Source organism: Phocoena phocoena, chromosome 12 (assembly GCF_963924675.1).
Source record: "Phocoena phocoena chromosome 12, mPhoPho1.1, whole genome shotgun sequence".
Lineage (NCBI taxonomy): Eukaryota > Metazoa > Chordata > Mammalia > Artiodactyla > Phocoenidae > Phocoena > Phocoena phocoena.
This window is the reverse complement of record NC_089230.1, coordinates 64,473,235-64,495,758: the sequence shown is the minus strand read 5'-3', so window position 1 is coordinate 64,495,758 and position 22,524 is coordinate 64,473,235.

Sequence of the window (22,524 nt, the reverse complement as noted above, 5' to 3'; positions counted from 1 at the left end):
GAATTCAAACATCTACAAACATAAAGTTGTAGAATACTATATATTTAAAAAATGAAAATGACTAAATTATAACTACATGCAATAACATGGATAAATCTTATTAACAAAATCTTGTTGAGCACAAGAACCCATATCCCAAATAATACAATGGTATGATTTCATTCATAAACATTTCCAAAACAAGCAAAGCTAAAGCATCTTATTTGGGTATGTGGACATAAATAGTAAAAATTGAAATAATAACAAAGAAATATCCTTAAAATCAGGATGAGGGCTGTGGCCATCATCAGGAAAGGGTACACAAGGGTTTCTAGGATGCTGGCAGTATAATGTTTTTCTTTATCATTGGTGAATTACCTGGCTCACATTTATTTTGTTTTGTTGATGAGAAAGTACCCAAGGTGATGTTTTATATGACATTACATTGGGAGACCTCCAACATTAAGGTGCTTCTGTAATCCACATTCATAACTATGTTGTATAGTCTTTGTTTTCCCCTCTATATCTACTCTTCATCTTTGTCCATCCTGAGAGGCTATTTTGGATCAATAACTATCTCTCGTGTCCTCTAGCTTTCTGTGGACTTGACCAATGAGACATTGCAGCAGGAATGAGTGCATGATACTGTTACCCTTGGCTTTTTACAACCTCAAATTCCCAATAAGTAGTTCTCATCTATAACTATGCCCACTTTTCCTCTTACTGGATGACTGCTGTTCCCCTCCCTTGCAGTTGGGAGTGCTAACACCACTCTCTATTTCTAGCTCTCTATTTCTGCTCCTATGATTATAGATAGACCCTCCACGGAACTCTACTCAAATAGTCATATATTTGAGTATGGCTCTCAGTTTCCTGTCAGTTAGTTTTCTGACTAACACAATACTGCTTTTCTTCTTCTTGGTCGAATCAAAACAAAAAAAAAAAGTTTCTAATCACTTTAGCTGGAATTCCAAATTCCAGTAACACATATTGTTAATGCTTTATGATTTGGCAATCAAATAGCTCCTCCATTGATTTTTATGTTTCACGAAATCATACAGTTCTTGAAAGCAGGACCATCTCATGGTTCTATCCCACACACAGCATTTAGCAGAGTGCTAAATAGTCCATGGCATAAGAGTTCAGCATACTCATGCTGACTGATTCATCTCTCATGTTTTCATTTAATATGGTTTATTTGGCAACTAGGGGACATGTTTCCCACAAATAAAGTTTTCCCTAATTCTATCATTTAATAAGTGACTACTAAAATTTTCCTTTGTGGTCATCTCATTTGTATTATTATATGTTTACATGTTATAACAGAATAATGCTATTAGACATTGTTTGTATGCTATTATAAGGGGAAAATTATTACTTATATTGATGCCATAGGAAATTAGAGGAATGTAACTCACTATAACTTAAACATCCACTGTAAATAGAAAGATGAGATTTTCATTATTTTATTAGAATATAATAAGCCAGCATTTCGTCTTATAAGCCCATATAGTATCTAATATTGTAACCGAGTAGAATTAGGTTTCATTTATAATATATTAGGTATTGAATAAAACCGCATGTTGGGACTTCTAAATTAACTTTTAAAGTTATTTGAATAGGGCATAATTGCTGCCAATCCAATCCTCGAGGTAATATTAATTTAGCATTTGTTTGTGTTTTAGTTTTGTATTTGCAGGAAAGCCACACTACTGCTGGGACTTATATTAGATAGAATTCGGGTTTGTTCAGTAGAACTTTGTTTCCACATTCAAGCAACCTAACAGGGACAAAGCAAAGCAGTCTTCAAGACAGTGGCTCTACCTGTCAGATGTAAATATTGCTATGATTTTTGTTTGTGATATATTTATTTGATTTTATTCCTATCTGAATACCTATTACAGAGTCATAGTGCCAGGTTTTATCTACATTATTTCAGGATAGAGCATAAAATGTAGACCATCTATGTGCTTCAAAATACTCAGATGTTAGGTGACCCAGAAGAGTGTATTCTGTTGAAGTTTAGTTCTGTCCAAGAGGGTGCCAGAAAGTCAGTGGATGGGCTGGATTTAATGTCTATTGGGTGAAGTTATGTGGTGGTTAGGGTCTTAAATAGAACATGGCAACAAAGAAGGTACAAAAAGCCTCCATCTAGTTTTTGTGATATACTGTATGTATAAAATAAAAGAAAGTTTTGAAAGCTTCCCCAAGGCTAGTGATTTAGTGAATTATAAAAATAACCTGCTCAATTGCAAAGGGCAATGGGATAAGAACTGAAGGACCAAGAGAAAATATGGCAGAGAGATTCTAAACATCTCATTGAGCGTAAGGTGCTTAATGCAGACAATAGCTGTCCTTAAATTCTCTTCATTTTACTCTGCGATGTATGAGACTACGTGTGTAAGTGTTGTTTGTACCTTTAAAATACACCGTTTTGTTAGACTGCAGGTTCAAGGGCAGCGTACGATTTCTGGGAGAATGTAGAACTGACAAGTACAAGGCCAGGCCTCTGGTCCTCCAAAGACTAGAAATACAGTGATTACCCAGCCAGGGCTTCAGTCACAAGGAAACAACTCAGCTTTCCAATTTATTACTAAACCAAAATAAAAGTTTGAATGTTAAAAAAATTAATTGTAAGAATGTAGACTAGAGGATACTCAGAATTTCACACACGCACAAAACCCTGGTCTTCTGTGTTAACCACAAATTCAGTGTGTCAGTATTGTGAAATAGCTGCTAGAATTTAGTGCAAGTTACATAACACTGATAGAAGAAGAATGTTTCTCTTCCTCTAGCCTGTACAGAGAAATGGGGATAATGGTAATAATAATAATACCAGCAAGGTTTTAGTGTAAAATGCACTTTTGCATACATTATCCCATTTTAGCATAGATGCTTACAGAATTTTGTATATCTAGATGGGTGTCATAAAATAAGTGATGTGGAAACCAAAAAAAAAAAACCAAAGAAAGAAAAACCCCAAACACAAAACACTTTAGGCAGTGGCTTCAAGGCAGCAGTGTAGGTTTTGAAGTATGATCCTTGGACTTGTTAAAGCTTTTAAGTTTCATTCAGGTTATTGAAAAGTAAAATGAATTTTCATAATAATACTAAGAAGTTATTTGCATTTTTCAATGTATTGACATTTTAACTGATGATGCAAAAGCAGCAGTGGGTAAAGTTTCTGATGCTTTTGACTGAATCAAAGCAGTGGTACAAAACTATGCTATTAGCCATTTTATTCTTCTCTGTCAGGTACTCACAGGAAAAAAAAAAAATGCCAGGTTAACTTAAGAATTTTTGTCTTTGAATTATTTGTATTAAATATCAACCCTTGAGTACGTCTCCTTATAGTCTGGGCAATGAAATAAGTACACATAAAGCATTGCTGCTACCTACCAAAGTGAACCAATATTTTCCAAATGAACAACGCACGATGTTTCAAAAGCTTCAAATTATGCATGGGTAAAAGATCCATTCAAAGTAAAAGTTTGACCACTAGATCTTAATGGAACAGAATTTAAAAGTTCATTAGTACACTCTTGGATTCCATCTCACAACCTTTAAGGAACTATTTGTCAAGTTTGGATGTAGTATCAAAGATCAAGAGTCACAATTACTTGAAGAGGAAAATGCCCTTCCCTTTTTCAACTATATATCTCTGTGAGGCTGGATTTTCATTAAAACAACACAGATTGAAGGCAAAGAAGATATGAGAATCCAGCCATCTGGAGACATTAAACAAATCTGAGATGTATAAAAACAATGCCATTTTTCTCAGGAATTTAATCTTTTGGAATATATAGTTATTTCTCCTAAAAAGTACACTAGTTGTGTTAATAGGTAATAGGTTTATTATTTTTGTTTTATAGGAATTAATAATTAACAGTGCTTAAGTTTTGTTTGAATTTTTAATATGGTAAATATCAGTACATATAACTCACATACAGGAAAATTATTGGAGGTTCTCAACAGTTTTCGGAGTTTGAAGGAGTCCTGAGACTACATTTGAGGAGTGCTTGCCTAAGTAAACCTAACAGAAGAATAATGAGACAACATGGTAGCTGTCATTAAATGTTTGAGAAGCTACCTTGGACATCTTTTGTTTTTACCTGCACAGCATCCAATTCCTGTTTTTCTGAGAAAAGAATGCCTGTTTTCCTCTGAGGAGTCATATCGCTTCTGTATTTTAATTGGGGTCTATCAACCCCTAGCTGCAGGGGTAGATATTCTACCTCAGTGTAGCCAATTAGTACGTTTTTTATAAACCCCATCTCCTTCTCTCACAGCTAGAGTGATTAATCAAAAATGGGTATAAGTGAGGGCTTCCCTGGTGGCGCAGTGGTTGGGAGTCCGCCTGCCGATGCAGGGGACGACGCGGGTTCGTGCCCCAGTCTGGGGAGATCCCGTGTGCCGCCGAGCGGCCGGGCCCGTGAGCCATGGCCGCTGAGGCTGCGCGTCCGGAGCCTGTGCTCCGCAGCGGGAGAGGCCGCAGTGGTGAGAGGCCCGCGTACCGGAAAAAAAAAAAAAAAAAGGGTATAACTCAAGTCGCAGACTTTTGCAGGAAGCCTTGGAGGAGAGATGGGGTTAGTAACCCACTGGTCTATTTGGCTAGAACTGCTGTTTGGCATCATGGTCATCATCTGGACACACATTTCTCAAAGCAAAAGGGTTGCAGAAGAAGATAGAGAGATGGAGAGAGACATAACTCTAATCTTATCATTTGAGAACCTGGCTCCAACCATGGTAGTTTTATGAGGCTGTAAATTCCCTATTTGATAAAAATCAGTTTGACTTGGATTTCTCTCATTTATGTCTGAAAAGATCCTACTGAGTATTGTTCCAGAAGCAATATGAATCATGACTGACCAGCTTTATTCTTAATATAAGGAAGAAAATTCTGACAATCAGTGCTGTTTCAGTCATTGCAAAAATTGCACCAAAGGATGATCTAATTTTGTGTTGGAAGAACACTTACGGATGAAAGGAATAAACACCTTTATTTTAGGAGTAAAGAAATTTACTCCTAAAGATTTTTTGTTATTTCCAATACCTAAGATTCAATTTTTTTTTTGTTATTTCCAATGCCTAACTAGTGGTAGATTAAGAAATAAGCTCAGTATCACTTAAGTATTTATGAACATCCAATGACCATTGTTCGGTGATAGAACAGATATAAAGGATTCCAAAAACACTGGTGAGGACCTATATAATTTCAAGATTATAGAAGTCATATCAAATGAGATGAAATAAAGTGGGGAGTTTAAGGAAGTATCCAGAAAATCTAAAAGAATAATACCTGCTATGAACAAGAAGAGTGGTCGCCACAAGGTCTATTACTGTTGTTTACTATGATTGGGAATTAAAATACAATAACTGTCCAGCAGTCCAGTTTTTTGCTTAGGTCTACACAAAATTACTCTTATGTAATTTTTCCTAGTCATTGAAAAGTCAGTTTTCAAGATTATTCTTAAGAAAGTTTGCTGATTTTACACACAAACACACACACACACCCTGATTAATACAATATATACGATGATGAACATTTAGCGAGTTTAGTAATTTTTCTGAGTTTTTCCTGTATATTGAATCAGTTTTTCCAATATATAAGCTTTTCATTTATTGTAATTCAGGTAGAAGTCCAGGAAATATTCGTTATTTCAATCTCCTAGTGTCATATGTACTGCATTAAATCAACACCAGTTTAACTTGAAATGTGCCATGCATGTACACATGAGTACTGAACTAAAATGTGGGGTTGCTTGAAGATTTTGCCCTTTTGTGCACTAGGGCATGGTGTTCCAGAACACATTATTTTATTATTATTCTATTGCTCTGTACTTTTCTTTTTATGCTGTTCTGACTTGAATGTAGTTTTCTTTAAAATATGAAACAAACAGGTTCATCTTTTGACAACTGTACTCTTTTCTTCCCAGATATTGATCATTCAGATATCCCAACTAAACTCTCACTAAATTATTTTCATTCTCTTGGAAGGAAGGGCCTTAAATTATTAAAAACTCGGTGTAGACAATTTTTCCAGTCACTAATATTTGATATCCTGTAAGTTCAAGAATACTAATCTACCAAAAAAAAGAAAAAAGAAACAAATGAATTTCTTATTTGGAAACATAAGAAACATAATAAATTCAGTAAAACAAGAAAAATAATACTGAATACCTTAGGGCACAAATTTAATTTATTTCAGATTTACCCAGCAGCGCTGTGATTCTGTTGATGAAAGGTGAAGCTCAACTTTGAAGATACAGGTATAGCAAATCAAGTTGAGATGAGAAAAAAAGCCAAATAAGGAAAGAGGGTAAAAAATGTCAGTAATTCTGTGTCGTCATCCATTTCTTCATCTATAGCAATGGTTCAAAAACTTCAGAGCTACTTGAAGACCTTGTTAAATATTTAGACATGGGTTGTAAATATTTTGATTCTGTGAATTTTAGTCACAGCCTAAGAATTCTTTTTAGTCAGAGCCTAAGAATCTGCATTTTTTTACTAATATCCCAGAGAATTTTGATAGAGATAATTCAAATGTTACATCAGGCAGAACAAACCTATATAGTCCATATATGAAACCCAGTTAAATTGTGTAAATTACGTGTAATAGTTCTTTAGCTTACAAAAGAGCAAGTAAAGGGTATTCAGGAAATAAGCCCCCAATCGAATGTCCATTCTGTGTGTTTAATTTGCCAAAACTCTCTCAATGGAAATACAAGAAAAAAATCAAACAAATGAGAGAGACAGAAATAGAGAGAGACTTGCTTGAAAAACAGAGTGAAATGCCTTTTTCTCATCTTGGTGACTTCTGTCTAGGGCTAAATCCCTTATAAATTGCAGTTGTACTGTAATTGATTTCATTTTTAACAAAACATCAAATCCTCTTGGGAAAAAACAAAGGAAAGTGAGATTAGCTAAGGAAACAGAAAAAAAAAATTTCTATTTCAATGATTAAAATTTATGCCTCAGGAATTAAGCAGGCTTGATGCTTTCCTGGATTTACAGCATTTCATTTGTTACTGTCATTAGCTTTAACTGCTTTGGGAAAATTTAACAACAGAGCTATAGCATGGCTTACAACCATCATGAGCTACAAAGATTCAAGAGCATGCGAAACGTTTCCTTGCAAACTCTGCTTTAATAGGATTACATGGATAACGTCTTTGAATATTTATTCCCTCTACAAATCAGGTAGGATGCATTTTAATGTCATATTTAAAATGTTGTCATCTTACGGCTGAAGACGACACCTAGAAGCGTGTACATTTTCGAAAAGCAATGAATCACAAGCCTCAAAAACTTTCTTGAAAATAGGAAGCTAATTTCAGGACGCATGGTGTCATCTTCATTGAACATATTGAAAAGTAGAATTTATGAAATAATAGCATTGCATATCAGTTAAGCAGTAAGTTGGAAAAATGAGATTAAACACAATCATAGGAACATAAAGCTAAAATGGGGCCCTTAATCTTTTGCAATATTTGCCATGAAACATTTTTTGCTTCTGAAAGGACAGTTATGATACACAGTTGGATTGGTATCTCTCTCTCAGTTCTCATGCATAAAAAATAAACTGCCAATACATAATTAACGCAAATAATGAAACTGGAAACAAAATCTGAGGCCTGGTTCAGATGAATGCCAATTGCTTGACTTGCACGCGTCCTTGTCACTTACATTGAAATTTTACTAGATTTCCTTAATATCTTCCTATTTAAACATTGTTAATCCAAAAATTATGATGTTATGAATTTAGGCATTCTGTGTTGATGCATATGATTTTAATGTCAGAAAACTTGCTTGAAGCTTCTACAATCAGGCTGGAGGTGACTTGAATAAAGTTGTTAACTAATGAACAGAGTCGTTAATATTAATCTGCATATGCCCATCGCTCTCCTGAAGGACATTTATTCAACTTTGAGTTGCAAAGCTAATTGAAAGTCATGGTAGGTTGATAAACATTGGAAGTAAGGCTCATATTGTCATAGCATTTATTCCTATTTCATTAATTTTGTAATGAAGAAATATCTGAATGCTTTCTCTCTGTAAATAGTACATTTCTTATATGACTGAACCATAATTTTTATGGAAAATTGGCCACTATTTAAACAGCATCCTTATTTCTTTATAATTAAAATCCTGCTCACGATTAGAACGGGAAGAACCATTCTTCAGGAGTTATAATGAAAAGAAAGAAGTATTAGGACTACATAGAATAAATAAAATATTTTAAAAACAGAACAGTAGTTAATAATGTGTGTTTATGTTTTTCCTTTTCCTATTACTAAATTACACTTTTAAAAGAGGTATCCGTTCGTTTATTTAACCATTGTTTAAATTCCCACTTGTATTAGTCAGCTTTGCTGCTAAACAGTCAACCCACACAGTGTTTTACAAGAACAGACATTGATGTAGTCCTTGCCTCCGTAGGTATTGGTGACTGCAGGTTATAGGTGGCTGTTATGACTGCTTCATTCAGCATGACTTTGCTCAAAAAATCTCCCATTTTAAGACAAAGACTGAAAGAGAGAACACTATTTAGGGCATGCCCACTCTTCTGGCAGTGGGAATTAGCAAGAGACTAGACAAACCTTATGATCACATCTAAAGCGTCTCCTTAGTTGTAGTGTATTTCAAATCCACTTACATTCCATTAATCAAAACATGTCACTAATTAAGCCCACTATTAATGGGATAGAAAGTAGACTCCAAGGGTGAAGTGGACAAGGAAGTGTGAATGAATATCTACAAACATTAATAAACCTACCATACCACTGGAGGCTCTTCCACATGGCCATTGCCCTTAAGAAAGTTTCGATATAGAATAGGTTGTTTGCAAATAAAGCTGATTTGCATTATTTAAGAAGGCCTTTCTTTAGGTTCATCCTATCATACCATTTGAATTCTGGACATGTTTATTTACGAAAAAAAAATCTTATTTCTGTCTGGGATTTCATTTAAGCTATGTGTTCTATCAAATTCCTCATTGCAAACACTTTCTGTTACTGATTCAGATTGCATTTTCATAGATTATTTTAATTCTATACATGGGAGACAGCTCAAATGTAGAATCTCTACCAGAGAAAAATCAAAGTTGATTTATAAGAGTGAAGACCCATGTGTTGTCACAATATGAGGGGAAGACTGAGAGACATTCGATCACTTTTAATTCTAAGCGAGTCTCTTTCTTGCTGCTCCAGGATGAGATATCTTACTGCTTCCAGGCTAGGTGCATCTTTCTGCCTCATACAGATCATCAAGTATCAATGACCAGTGACCAAAGATCAGTACCTTTCACCTTCCCAGGCTTCTTCCTGGGAATAGTAGTGGCTAAATTAATTAATTGGTATGTGTGTTGGCATCCAGGTGAAACTATAAATAATAATGCTTTGTCTAGCGCCTTTTTTTTGTAAGGTGAACTGATGGGTGTGTAATGCAAAACCCTTTCCTTATTCCTTAGAGGTTACTATTGTTATTTTTCACTTGGAAATGAGAAAGCAAGAATTCACAAGAGCTTCCATCTCCTATATGGGTCCAAATCTAATGGTATCCAGCTCCATCATCTATGCTCTGCTTTGGTCTTCTTTGATGAGTTAATGCTTCTGCTTCTTATTTTACTTATTCTAGTCAAATGATCAAGATCACACCTGTGTTTCTTGCTTTGTTTATTTCAATTAAATTAACAAAATTGTAGGTGTAATAATTGTGAGAAATATCATCTATAAAATCTGATGAACATCGATTGAATAAAAGGAATACTTCAACCACCTTCTCTGGCTCACAAACCTCAACCAATAATAACTATCCTCTATTTTGCCTATGTAAAGGCTTTGACAGTGGTGACTCACTCACTGAGGTAAGGGATTCTCCCTCTACTTTTATAGAGTTGGCAGGACTGGCTCTCACATACCAGAAGAGAGGGAAGGGACAGGGTTGTGTACTGAGTCTTACATGCATAAGCTTTAATGCTGCCAAGTTTTGCTAACCCAAAACATGAGAGCTATCAAATTATGTTAGCTATTGATTGGCCATCCCTTCAAATTCATTTAATTCTTTTTTTAAATTATGCCTCTGTGCCTTATAGATAATAGACAAAAATAACTTGGCATATTTTCTCTCTCTCTCCATACATTATAAATATATTCACACACTTGTACATATTTCATTTTTCACAGCATAGAATTGGCCAACAGGGTTTATGGATACAATTTTATCTCAAGACACTGATTTTTTTAATTGAGTAAGAATGAATGGTTATGTTCAGGAAAATATTGCCAAATATTTCATTTTGTTTAATGATGTCTTCATACAGAGTTAAAATGATTTTATAAAATTGTTTAATACTTGGGCAATCTTAAAAATAAAAGGAAAACATAAATGCTTCACTAGATTTCTTAAATAGAGGAATTAACTAAGGAATTTCTTAAATGCATTTCTTCTGTCAAATTATCAAAGAAAAGCCTATTCAAACAATAAAATGACTAATTTTGCCTACGTAAGGATAAAGTACATAGTACTCAGTGCTAGTGATGATACTATAAAATGTGCATTACTGGTGTGTTGCATAATCTTAATACCATCTTTCCTAAAAGCAATCTGGCCACACATACTTAAAGTTTGAAAAATTTTCTACATTTTTCCCAAGTAAATCTACTTTGATATTCCAAAAGAAGGACAGTATTTATATACATCAACTTAACTGTAGAGGGAATTTTAAGTTAACAAAGCAAGATACAAAATTATGAATTTATAAGGAGATGTAAGTCACTCCATAAAACTAGAGATCACATCACTACTTGTGTATTTAAAATTAAACTCATCCAACTGACTAGAAGAAAAGCCTGAGATCAGAATTTTTACCTTGAGTCTCCTCTGTAATTTCCTAATTTTATAAATTGATATCATTCAGCATTTCTCTATTGTAAATCTCCCCATCTGTCACAGGAAAATGAAACATACAGTTTAGGACTTTAGCTCACTGGTCCAGCATCAGTTCAGTTTCATTGTTGCTTCCTTTTAGATTATTTATTATCTGACTTCTTAGGCAAAACTCATATTTCAATTAACAGGTTGAGGTCATGTGCTGTAAGGTTGAGCCCTTATGTGGGTACCAGGATTGGTATCTCACCCTGTAAAGCCAGCACCTATTACTGTGTTTTCTTCTTCTGAAACTCCTAAATGTTGTGCTCTGGATGCTTTCTGTAAATTCTACTAAATATTTATTGCTGAAGCTTTCTGTGTATATCGCCCATCTAACTGCACCTTCCATATTATTCATCTTTTACTATCTCTTATCCTGCCTCTGCAGATTTACCTGGTCTTCACGTGTCACTTCTCTTGGTCGGGCATAATATAGCCTCAACCAAGCATGGAGTACATCATGAATTAGCAGCATGTCACAATTTTCTCTATTCATCCCCTGCCCCCTCCCCAAGTTCTACAAACAAATTTTGGATCCAGGATGGTGACAGTGGTTGGGGCATGTTCACATTTGTTCGTCACAGCAAATTAAAATAGATTTACTAGAGAATATTCTGACCAAGCTCCTTTTAATACAGACACAGGTTTCAGAGGAAAAAGTTGGCATAAGGGTTTGAAACAATCTCAGGATGACAGGTGAAAGATGAGGATCCTATGGCATAAAAAAGCATTATACTAAAATATCCTCCTTGAATTCCAACAATATAATCCCATAGTTCTAACACTGAGCAAAATTCTGAAGTTGGCAGTTGTAGTTGGCTTGTTCCTACTGCTCTTTCCCAAGTCCTCAGACCTCAAAATACCTGCTGCTCATGAAACACCTACCCTATGTCTCATTCCTTTAAGATAAGACTCTTAAATGCAGGAAATATGAATATCAGGTGAATAACATTCTACCATGGAGTCATGAGGGGCACCAGAATGAAGTGTGGAGAAATATTCAAGCCTAAGGGACTGGCTGGCGTCCTATACTTCCCCTATCATTCACTCTACCTGTTCTATTGGTTGCATCCCTGATTAATGGTCTGTGACAGTAGGTTCTGTGTCTATCTTGCTCACTACTTTATCACCTGTTCCTTGCATGCCATATGACCTACGGTCTGATATATAAAGAAACGCCAAGTCCAACAGTCCTTTAGCCCTAGTCTAAAAAATGCTGATAATTCTTTACGCCATTGTAATGAAAATAAAAACGACTCCCATAAAGGTAGAGCTTGAAACTTGGGGGAGAAGAAAAAAATTTTATTAAAAAAGTCAGCAGCAGTTAGATGTGAGTGGATACATAAAATATGTTGTTTGATAAAATGAGTCTTGGCTTCTTCGTCAGATAAAATGTTTTATTTCAGAGTCACGAACATAAAGACAGTCTAGAAAAATCATGTAGTTAGAAAACAGCTAGAGAATTGGAACATTACTGAAGTCTGCAGGATAACAAATGATAACCCTGAGGATATAACTAAATGGGAGTAAACAGTACCTCAGACAATCTTTACAGTAGCACAGCAGAAAAAAGGAAGCTGTATATTTAATGTATTTTTTTGGAACAAATGCATAAGAATGTGTGATATGGGTAATTAAAACCAATGAATGTTTATATACCACTGTTTAGCAAATCCAAAATTGAGAGAATAAATGTAGTGGGCAACTAAGGTAGGGTCTTGTGTGACAACAGAAAAAAGAAAGAAATTAGAATGAGATTATGCTTTGAGAACATTAAGTTTTTTTATTGAGGCCCACTATAAAGTTTATAGGCCAAAGAGATAATACCATCAGATGGATTTTAAACTGTTTGACTCAAGAGACAAGTAAAGACCTTAAATTGTTTGTTGTGCTTGGTACTGCCTATGGCTTTGGCAAAGAGAGATCAATAAAAGAAGCAAATAAACAGGGAAAGAATCAGTGGGGTTTTAAGGAATCTAAGTAGAAAGCTAGTGACAGATAAAGTTAATAATGCTGTATAAAAGTGAAGAAAAAATTTCCCCTTCCACATTTACTAAATTCACGAGTGTGTAGGTCTTGCAAACAATGGGGCATATTTTGCATGCTGTAACCCAATACCTTTTCAAAAGAAAATTGAATATAAATTGTACAGTAGTAAAAATGTCTTAGCTATGATGACTGGAAATCTTGGAAGAAAGAATATGATGCTGGCTCACTAGCATCAACATCCTTGAAATAAGCTGAAGATCTCTACTCCAACTGGCCTCAGCTCTACCACTGAAACATTGTTCCTGTTACAGCTGACGGCTGATTCCAGATGGTGATTGCTGAAGTTACCCACAAGGAAACGGGTGCGCCATGCCCTGGTAGATTTCCAGGAACCGTGCATGCCAAGAACATTTTGATTCTATGGAGGGAAGTGAATGGAAATGGATTGTAAAATATTCTACTTATGGAGAACAAAGCCGCTTGACTCACAAAATACTCCCATAAACTGTTGATCCAAACCACCCAGTGAGCCAGGGACCAAGTAGAGATATGACCATTCTCAGAAGCACGATCAAGAAATATTAAGAAGTAAACTTTCTATTTAGATTCAAGGGAATTTAAACTATCCTTTCTTTGATTGAAACTAAAAATTGTTTAGCTTTCTGGTGTCTATACTCACCATTTCCATTCATATTCATTTTACTTTTAATGTTCCAAAAAACAGTTCTTACCTAGGTTCTCTCCGTGTTACTCCAGAAACGATTTCAAGTCCTTAACTTTTCTTTTCTTTTCTTTTTTTTTGGCATAATGGCAACATTTGACACAATCGATCACTCATTTCTTAGTTAAACACCTTGAGCACAGCCTTGGAACTGAACACCACACTTTCTTGGCCATCTTTCTGAGCCAGTCATCTTCAAACTCCTTTACTGGGTTCTCCTCAACTCTCTGACTTGAAATGTTGGAGGGCTCCAGGGCTTAGTTTTTGAAAACATCCCATCTACACACAGGCCTGAGATTATTCCATCCAGCAGCATGGCTTTAAAAGCCATTTATTTTCTGATGATTCACAAAATGTTATCTCTAGACCTCTTCCCTGAACTCCAGGTTCGTATACCCAATTGCTTAATCTACACTATGTCTCAAATTTGATACATCTAAATCTGAATCCTAATTGCCATAGACTGAAGGTTTGTGTCCCCTCAAAATTCATATGCTGAAACCAAATCCTTAATATGATGGTATTTGGAGGTGGGGCCTTTGGGAGGTGATTAGCTCATGAATGGGATTGGTGCCCTTATAAGAGAGGCCCCAGAGAACTCCTTTACCCCTTCTGCTGTGTGAGAACACAACAAAAATACAGCCATTTATGAACCAGGAAGCAGGCTCTCACCAGACACCCAATCTGCTGGCACCTTGATCTTAGAGACTTCCAGTCTCCAAAACTGTAAGAAATAAATTTCCATTGTTTGTAAGCCACCCAGTTTATATCAGCCAAAAAGATTAAGACATTGTTCTACAGTGTACAATCTTCCCTATCAGTACATAGCTCCATCTTATTGCTCAGGTTATGAACTTTCATGCCATCCTTGACTCCTCTTTTTTTCTCACAATTCACATCCAATCCACCAGGAAAAGCTTCAAAGCGTGCCCAGGATCTGACAACACCGCACCACCTCCTCTGTGATACACTGGTCCATGTCTCAATTTTCTCTGCCTGAGTTACTACAGGGGTCTTTTAGCAGGTCTTCTCCCTAACTCTGCCCTCATCTCCCCACGGTTGATTCTCAACACAGCTGCCAGAAGGCCTTTATTTTTAAATGTTCCATTATAGTATTCCTTTGATCAAACCTTCAGAGTCTTCCTACCTAATTCAGACTACAATCTAAGGTCCTTATAATAGAGTTTGGCCTCATATTTCATAGCTCTATCCTTTGACCTCTTGGTTCTTGAGTCACAGAGGACACATTATTCCCTAAATACTCTCAAGTCAGAATAAGCACACCAGCTTTTCCATCTGCCTAAAATAATTTTCCCGAGATCTCCCTATGATTTGGATTCCCTTGTTCCTCAGGCCTTAGTTCAGTGAGGTCTTCCCTGATGTTCATATGTAAAGTGCCACTTCCACTATACTTATGAATATCTGAGAGACTACAGAGCTACATATTTATTTTTTTACTATCTCCCACACTATAATTAAACTCTGGGAAGACAAAGGTTTTTCTGTTTGTTTTTCTTGTTTTGTTTTGTTTTTCTGTTTCGTTCACTGATATTCCCAGCATCAAGGACAGTATCTAGCATCTAACATCTAAGTGAATGTGTATTTAAAAAAATGTTTATACTAATACATTTTAAAATTAAAAATTAATATTTTATTAATTACTTCTTGTATATGAAGCAAAAAGCATACAATGAATAATAAATCAAATACCATTTTGCCTTCTACTCAAATAGCTATAAGAACATCATCTCTCTCTTTAAAGTAACTGGTGTCCCTCACCTGAATTACATTTTCCTCCCTACACTTCAGAATAACTACTATTTTGACTTTTGTGCTTATGATTCCTTTGTTTTTCTTCACAGTTTAACATGTATGGATGAGTTGCTAAACAACATGTTATAGTTTTCATTTTTTCTTCTTTATGTAAATGGAATCATATGGTACGCATTTTCTGCAACTTGCTTTATTTCACTCAACATCCATTTAAGATTCATCTATCTATCCATTCATGGATTCCTCAAATATTTTGAGTACCTGCTATATGCCACGTACAACTCTATGATCTTAGGGCACATCAATGACCAAAGCAGACAAAGAGTCTATCACCATGGGGATCACATTATAGCAAAGGAAAATAAATACTAATAAGCATGAGTAAGTAAAAAATAAATATGTTGCATATTAAAGGTGAAACATATAGGAAAAAAGGAAAAATATACAGGAAAAAAATATAAAGCAGAGTATGGGGAATCAGCAGAACTAAGCAAGTAATGGGGAAGGGGGAGAGTTCGCTGTAGTAAATAGGGTGACCAGAGGAGGCGTCATTGAGCAGACGACTTTGAGCAAAGATTTAAAGAAAGTAAGGAGGCTAGAAATTTGGATTTATAGGAGAAAAACATTCCATGTACCAGAAACAACTAGAACAAAGAAGTTAAGGCAAGAGTGTGACTGGTGTGTTTGAGAAACAGCAAGGAGGCCAGTGTGGCCGGAGTTGAATGAACAAGAGATCAGGAGATGAACTCAGAGACCGAATGAAGACCCAGGACCCATAACGTTTTGGAAGCCACTGTAAGGACTTCATTCTTTTCTATGAGTGAAGTGGAGAAGCACTGCAGCATTTTGAGCGGAAGAATGACATGATCTGCCTTATATTTTTAAAGTATTTCTCTGTTGCTACAATGAAAATCAATGGTAGGGGACAAAGATGAAGGTAAGAGAGCAGTCTGGAGGCTATTACAGTCATATAAGCCTGATAGAATTTCTTGACAAATTGGATGTGCATGTGAGAGAAGGAGAGAAATCAAGAATGATTCCACAGTTTTTGCCCCAAGAATTGGAAGGATGCAATTTCCATCCACTGAGGTGGTTATCCCATCACAGCCCCATTTAACTGTGGCCTATGTAGAAGGCTGATGAATCACTGAGAATGATAGTGGTCTCTCATAAGCTCAATGAAGAGGCATCTCCAGTTGCATTTTCTCCTTAATGGAGATAGTAAATATAGTCCCTGACACCTGCGAAATTAGCTATCAAGCTGATCAATGCATTTTTTCCTCAAAACCAAAAACAAAGAGCATCAGAAGTTACTATCAACTGGCAGAGTATACTTGTACTGTTTTGCCACAAGGCTCCATCAGTTCCTGGGTTGGCTTCATCATTTAGCTCAGTGGGACCTTAATTATCTTGTTTCCTATAGGAAATCATGCTGGTCTATTACATTGATTGTCCATGCCCATAGGGTATATTGATTGGTAAGCAGCAAGTATCCTAGATCCCTTGAAAGATACATGCATACTAGACAATGGGAAATACACTAAAGGACTTTTAGGTGCATACCACTGAAATAGTTTTCCGGCTGTTCAGGCATCTCAGGATGTTGGAATAGCCCTTCCAAAGTGTCAGATGACTTGCATCCTGGACCCCCCCTAACTGTGAAAAGGGCACAATGCCTACTGGATCACTTTGGATTTGTAGATGACATATGCCAAATTTAGTGGGTTGCTCAATTGTTACACATATTTAGAAATGCTACTCCTATCTATTTAGTTAGTAATCAAGAATATTGAGAGTTTTGCATGGGACTTAGAGCAGTGTAGGCCCTCCAGCTGGCCCAATTTGCAGTGCAAAAAGTATTGCCCGTTGTGCTTATAATCTGTTGAAATCAAGCATGTCCAAGGTGCCTGTTGTCAGACTGCAATGCTCTCTGGAGACTATGTCAATTGCTGATGGGAAATTGCAGTGTAGAACAATAGTGTTTGGGGGGAAATTCATGTCCTCTGAGTAAAAAAAAACCTGATAAGCTCCTTGTGAACTGGGTATTATCTCACCTACTAAGCCATCAAGTTGGGCATGACCAGATTATATGGATGAATCATACAGAAGAGGCCTAAGGAGTAAAAATATCTGTTTCCAATATAAACACTCAGTATACATGAGGAGACACTCAATGGTCAGGTGTTATAAAAACACACAAAAAAGACTTATCCTGTCACTATCATTCTTTCTCACTATCAGCCTGAGTGTTTGCCCGCTGGACTTATAAAGGAAGAGGCCCAAAGAGATGTTTTTCGTTAACTTTTCAACAAGTAACCCACCCCCACCCAATCCTCACTGCACCCACCGTCCCCATCTCATATTTGATCTGGCTACAGCCACTGCTGGGTGCCCTATCTTCCAGGGGCAGAGAACAATGTCCAGTCATCTGGTGGTAAGTCAATTCTATTAGACCTTTCTTATCTTAGAGAAGACAGCAGACAGAATATGTTCTCAGTGGACTAGATCCTTACACTAGATATGGATTTAGTTTCCTTGCCTACTTCTGCCAGAAACAACTTTTAAGGAATTAGAAAGCTTTATTTATTGTTAGAAAGTTCTATACAATATTGCTTCAAACGAAAGAATTCAGCCTCTGGCAAGAGAAGAAAGACAGTGGGCTGATGCCATGGTATTCAATGATCTTCCCCTATGGTGTACCCCACCAGCTAGAAGCAACAAACCAAAAATAATGGTGAAATGGAATTTTAAAAACTCAATTATGGCTCTGGCTAGGAAGTAATACCTTGTGAAGTAAGTTGGGCTAATATACAGGAGGATACAGATTCCATTCTGTGATTTTTTTTTTTCCTCCCATAGTCAAAACAAAGGGGAACGAAATAGTGAAATAGGGAGCTACATATATGACTGCTTCACCTAATGACCTACCAAGGCAACTGAATAAGTTTGTGCAGGGTGTATTTTTTATTTTTTTACCTATTGAGAAAATCTTTTTTTTTCTCTTTTAAACTGATAAAGTCCAGTATTTAAAGTTTATACATTTTTAAGAATAAACCAAGCTTTCACTTCTATGATAAAACTAAATGTCACAATTTTGCTGATATAATTTCTAGGATGTTACCATCTATGTCCCTGAGTAAGAATGCCCAACATTTTTTTTTCTTTTTTGTACTGTCCTTGTTAGAATTTTTACTGTTAAGTTGAAACTAGTCTCATAAAATCAATAAGGGAGTGTTCTTTCATTTTCCATTTTCTGGAAGAATTAAAGTTGAATTTACTATGTCTCTAATACCAAATATTCCTATAAAGCTATGTGAGCTTTATTTGTGTGTTTAAATGTTTTAAAATTACTTAATATCATTAATAATTGTATTGTTCAAGTTTTCTACTACATCTTGACCACTCTAGGAATTTCTCATTTGTGTTGAAATTTCTTACTTTTGTTGGCATATAGTTGCTTATAATAACTATTTACCATTTTAATCTCTGCCATGTAGATGGGAATGACCTCTTCTCATTCCTAATAATGTTAACTCATACCTCGTTATATTTTGTTCCATCTGCCAAATGTGTTCCAGATTTCCCCATTTAAAAAAATTTGCATACACAAACAACATCCATTGAATCAACCTATCTTTCAAACTAAAACCTTACCTTTGCCTTTTGCAAACAAACTCCTTTAAAAGTACAGTACATTAGTGAACAACAATGTATTTATCAGTTATATAATGTTACATTTAAAAAATCACTCCAAAAGTTACCAGGCTAAAACAAGGATTGTTCTTAGGATTCTGTTGGGTTGGCTGGGAGGTTCCTTTTGTTGATTTCTCCCAACCCACTTGCGTGGCTACATTTAACAAGAGGGTTAGCTAGGCTGGACAGTCCAAAATGTTCTCACTCACGTCCGGCAGTTACCTGGGACACCTTGGTTCTCCTCCGTGTGGCCTCTCCTCCTATACCAGGCTAAACCTGCTTCCTTCACTAGTGTCAGCCTAGCACTCTAAGGGGGAATGGTTGAATTTGAAACGCCTCTGTGGCTTAAGACTACAGTACTTGTCACTTCTACTAGTAGTGGGGAAACAGTCCCCACTTCTTGCTGGGAGAAGCTGCAAAAAATTCATGGCACTGTTAATCTTCTGTAGTCTGTCTTCTGGCAGAAATTATTCACAGAGTTCTTGTGTGCAAAATGCATTCACCCTTCCAAAGACCCCAACAAAATTTCATCAAATCAAGGCATCAGGATTGAAGGCTTTGATCTCATGATTTGTATCAGGTTGGGTGAGACCTTCTATGTGTGAGTTCTCTTAGTCCAGAGATCTGTGAAAGAAAGAGGTAATTTATCCATCACTCTCCCTTCCCAACAGATAATGGTGAAAAAAGTATGGGGATAACCACAATAGAAGTTTCCATTTTAAAAAGTGAGGGAAAGAAGGCACATAGTCAATGGTCTATGGAAATTCCAGTGATTCTGAACTTCATTTGGACACATGCCACCACTTCCTCCTACTCCTAGAATAGAAAATGGTATTTGATAATGATTTATTTGCATTTTCTAGGAGTGCTTCTCTAAGCTTTTTTTTCTCATCAGCTCTTGTCTCTTCCCTCTGGGCCTTTAGCTCAAGACCTTGGGCTCATGGTCTGCCTTCTGGGGAGACATTCCTTCTTTGTTTGTTTCTTTTCTTTCTTTTTTTAAAATACGAAATAGCCCTGTTTGCAGCTGAGTATCTTTCTCAAAGTATTCTGTTTATTTTAATCTGTCACTGTCCCTTTTAGCTCAAACTAGTACTGTTTTTGTTGATAACTTTCTCTTAATATTTTCTAGTTTCCTATGAATCTGACATTTCCTCCATGATCTAAAAGATAAATTCACAATTCACTTTTAGATGGACCTCTTGCTATTTGAAGAATATGTGAAACTTCTAAGGGATCATGCCCTTATGATTTTCAGATGTTCTTTTTTCCTAGCCTAGAGTAGCAATTTAATTTTCTGAGAGCTTAACAGCCTTAATTTCAAGTTTACCATGAGGCCAACTTTTATTTAAAAAAATCTTTTTGTGGACAGAATATAGAGAAGATAAACAGGTTTATTTTCCAACCCATAATATGTACTGGGTCTTCTATAATTCCTGCAGATTTTTCTTGCTCCTTGAACTTTAGTTTATCTTTACCTTCTCGTACCTTATCATATGAAGCTATAAGAAGCCATTTGACAGTTTTCACATTCTGTCTGGAAGTTTCCTTGCTCAGATTCACAAGTTCATTAGGTATATTTTTTATATTCCACATTTGTCAGATGACATTGTCTCTGACTGTTTCTCCACTGCGTAATATGGATCTCCCTTTCTCAAGCCTTTAGTAGCAATTCCTTCATTGTTCTCCCAGAATCCACTAACACTCTCCTTGATGCTTTTATATTCTCTTCCTACAACTTGGTGCCAAAACTAATGCCACATGCTTTAGTGTTTAGTCAAAACAACAATTGTCTGTTAATTCTCAGGATTCCATGGGTTCTCTTCTGGGTGGTTTTTTTTTTTTTTGCTGGTTTCTCCTGGACTCAATCATCTGCATTCGTCTGCATCTTTGGCTGGATTGGGTTATTCACACGTCTGAAATGAATGCTGATTGTTCTGCTGGGGCACCTCTCTTCTTCTCCATGTGGCTAATAGGCGAGACTAGCATCTCTGAGTGGTATCTCAGGACAGTGGTTTAAGAGGATGAAGATGAAATTGCAAGGCCTCTTGAGGCCTAGGCTCTAGAATTCCAGCAACATTACCTCTGCCACATTCTATAGGTTAAAGTAAATCACAAGGCCAGCACACGTTTATGATCATAGCAAAACTGATTCCACCCCTGGATGGGTGGAGGAACAAAACATAAAGCAAAGCAATATGCATACTGGGAAATAATTTGTGGTTGTTAAGAGGAAAGGTTTTGGAGTTAATTGCCCAAATCCTGGTTGCATTATTCTTGGCTGTGTCCTTGGATTAATCACTTAATTTCTTTCTGGCTCTGTTTTGTTTTTTCTAAATCTGACTAATAATCCTACCTACCTCAGATGGTCATTGTTGAGGATTAAATGTGTAAAAGTATGTAAAGCATTTACAACAGGGCCTGGTGTGTTGTAAACTCTATATCAATGATTGTTCTTAGTGTTTAATTTGCTGCTTCTACCTCATTACCTCCTACTCACTCTCCCTTCTTCTGTAGAATGATTGCTGTCCTACTATTTTACTGACTCTGATTCTATAAAGATCATTGGTGGTCCCCAAGTGTATTAGATTGTCTTATCATATGTTGTTTTTATTACTCCTTTCTTTTGGAAACACATTAGTGATTTTCCTGACTACCTTTAAGGAGGTAGTCCTTAAAGAGGCCTTTAAGGAGGCCCTTCAGGATCTCCTTTTTCTCTCCCTGCCCCTTTATTTTAATTGTTCACCAGTGGTCTTTCCTTTTATCAATTTTCCTCCTTTCTCAGCTCTTGCCCCCTGGGCAATCTCATCCAGTCCCATTGTTTTAACAATCAACACATATTCATACCATTCAAATATGCATCTTTATTTCTCAAATTCCTTCTATTTCTAGCTACTTACTTGGGTATCTCTACCAATATGAACCACAAGTTCTTCAAATCCAAATAGTCCACCACAGAACTGGACTGTCAAACTACACTGGATTCCACACTCCAGTCATGGGAAATTGTACTCTCATCACACCCTACCACCCAAACTTGTACCATCTTGTACCCTTATTCCTGTCACTTATTCAATATTGCTACCTTATACCACATTTAAAACTTCAGTCTCTATTGGACTATTATAATGGACATCATCATTGTTCTTCCTGTCTGCACCAGTAACTCGCCCTCCCGTCTGTTGCCTCTGTTACGTATGTACACACAGATCTGTCAATTCCTCTACTCAAAAAATTTTGATTACAATTTACTGATTAAACAAGTAAGATTAAAATTCTAAGGGGGACTTCCAGTTCCTTCATGGTCTGTTCTCACCCTGTATGGATGGTGACACTCTTTTTTTATCCCTACATTTTCCCCTGCACTGGTATGCATATACCTGATTCTGAGTACTTCTGATCATCTCATAATCCCGTGTCGTTTCTTCTATCTCTTACTCTGC